Source organism: Pantherophis guttatus, chromosome 8 (assembly GCF_059756535.1).
Source record: "Pantherophis guttatus breed Tessera chromosome 8, ASM5975653v1, whole genome shotgun sequence".
Lineage (NCBI taxonomy): Eukaryota > Metazoa > Chordata > Lepidosauria > Squamata > Colubridae > Pantherophis > Pantherophis guttatus.
The window spans coordinates 49142718-49145179 of NC_142070.1; the positions used below are offsets into that span (position 1 = coordinate 49142718).

Genomic DNA, 2462 nt, shown 5'->3' on the forward strand with positions numbered 1-2462 from the left:
TACTGTGTTGAAAGCAGAAATGGTTAAGTTGTGGTTTGGAGGAATATATGGGGGAAATTATTTGGTTTATTATTATTGGTAAGTATAATTAATTGATTTGTAAGAAATTGGATTGCATGGAAATAATTGGAATATTCATGTTCATATTGATTAATATACAAAAAGGTAGTTATATAACTAATTGATTTATATTAAAATGTTGAATTTGTATTAAACAACTGTATTACATAATTACATAATTAAACAATGTGAGGATGGATATAAAAATAGATGACAATGGGAAGGAGTATAAAATAGAATAGAAGGGAAAAATTGAATTTGATTAAGATTAGAGATGAGGATGAAGGGTAATATTGTTTTTTTAAAAAAATAGATGAGGAATAAATATGGCAAAAAGGAAATATAGAAATTGTAAATTTAATTGAAATGACTAAACACTGTTTAAATTTGTGAACCAGCCAAATATTCTGTTCAAAGAAAATACATTGTATGTATGTGTGTTTCTAATTATTGTTATTTATTCATATTTGTTCTCTTTTATTCTTTAAAGTTTAACAATTCATTCTTTATCTTAATATCTTTATATTTGTTTGGGGTTGGCTTTCTTCCCTTTCATCTTTTTTATTGTACAGCAATCTTTCTCCTCAAACCTACCACCTCTCTTTTCTTTCCTTCTTACTTTCTCTTCCCCCCACCCTCTTTTTCTCCTCCCTACTTCCTCTTCCTTTCTCCTTCTCCTCTCTTCCTCCCTCTCTTAACCGTCACTCCTACTCTAATTTCCCTTCCCTTCCTTCATCCCTTTCTATTACTGTATCCTTTTATGCATATGGACTACTCAGAGGGCTGAAAAAGTTATTTTTGACTGGTCCTCGCACTTTTGACCAGTCCTCGAACTTACGACTGTCCTCACATTTTACATTTTTGCCCTATCTTGTCATCATGGTGAAGAGAAGCAGTTGTGAAATGAGTGACATGGTTGTAAAGAATGCTGCACGGGCATAAATGTGAGGATGGTCATAAGTGTGAGGACCAGTCAAAAGTGCGAGGACCTGTCAGAAATGACTTTTTTCAGCCCTCTGGTTAGTCCTTTTGTGCATATGGACTACTCAGAGGGCTGAAAAAGTTATTTTTGACTGGTCCTCGCACTTTTGACCAGTCCTCGAACTTACGACTGTCCTCACATTTTACGTTTTTTGCCCTATCTTGTCACCATGGTGAAGAGAAGCATTGTGAAATGAGTGACATGGTTGTTAAGAATGCTGCACGGGCATAAATGTGAGGATGGTCATAAGTGTGAGGACCAGTCAAAAGTGTGAGGACCTGTCAGAAATGACTTTCCAGCCCTCTGAGTAGTCCCTATACACATAGCCATGGCCACCCGGTCACATGACCAGCTAGCCACGCCCACCCAGTCACATGGCCTCCAAGCCATGCCCACACAATAAGCCACGCCCACAATGGTGTCCCTCTTACCAATGTTAAAATCTGTTCACCTTACCCCTATACACATAGCCATTGCCACCCGGTCACATGACCAGCTAGCCACGCCCACCCAGTCACATGACCAGCTAGCCACGCCCACAAAATAAGCCACGCCCGCAATGTCCCTCTTTACCAATGTTAAAATCTGGTCACCTTAGTCTAGAGTGTTGAGTATGATTCTTCAATAATGTTTTTTTTTAACTTTAAGGGAAAAATAATGAGAAACTTTAGGAAAGCTACAGAAGCAAAATGCTTACTTATTAAGCCACAACTAATTAATTGTTGCATTGTAAGAAACTCAGTTTAGTTTAAGTTTCAGAATTATAATTTATTTAACACTGCCATTTAAGAAAGAAAAGGCTGTAAGATTTAGGATAAGGCAGGGATATTGTCCCCTGAAAGTTTTAATTGTCATCTGTGAAATGGCAGCACGAGGGTTTTTTTTGGGGGGGGGAGACATAAACATAAAATGAAAATAAAATAAAAATCACATTAACACGTCTATTGCAAACTTTCATGTCCAAACCAAAGAAAAAAATGGAAAATGCAGTTTAATGTATCTGTGTGATGCAATTCCATCTACTGTGCATCTTAGAAACATACATACTAATTTGTATACCATTCAAAAATATTATGGTTAAATAAGTGCCCCCAAATATATTAATATTTATTCCCAAACATTCTTAAATATTTAATAGACATTCTTAGCACCACTTCTATGGTGTGCCATTTGCCCCATTTCTCCAATATGTTACAATAAATGTGAGAATAAATGGATCTTTCTTAGTAGCCACATACTTAAAGGAATAATTAAAATTGTAAGAGTAAGCTCAAATTTTGTCATTAATGTTGAATAGTGCCCATGTTTTACCAGAGTCCTCTATTTTACCATAAACTATCTTTAAGAAAAATTAAAATTAAGTCCCCAAACTGGACCATAATATATCTTTTAATAATCCTAACAGAGAGAAAGCTGGAAA

General features: G+C 35.5%; 1 protein-coding gene across 2 annotated transcripts in view; it reads left to right on the forward strand.

Moving 5' to 3' along the window:
- The window catches only part of GPM6A (glycoprotein M6A), a 218035-nt gene that overhangs the window by 58905 nt on the left and 156668 nt on the right, over positions 1-2462 (forward strand). The window lies entirely within an intron of this gene.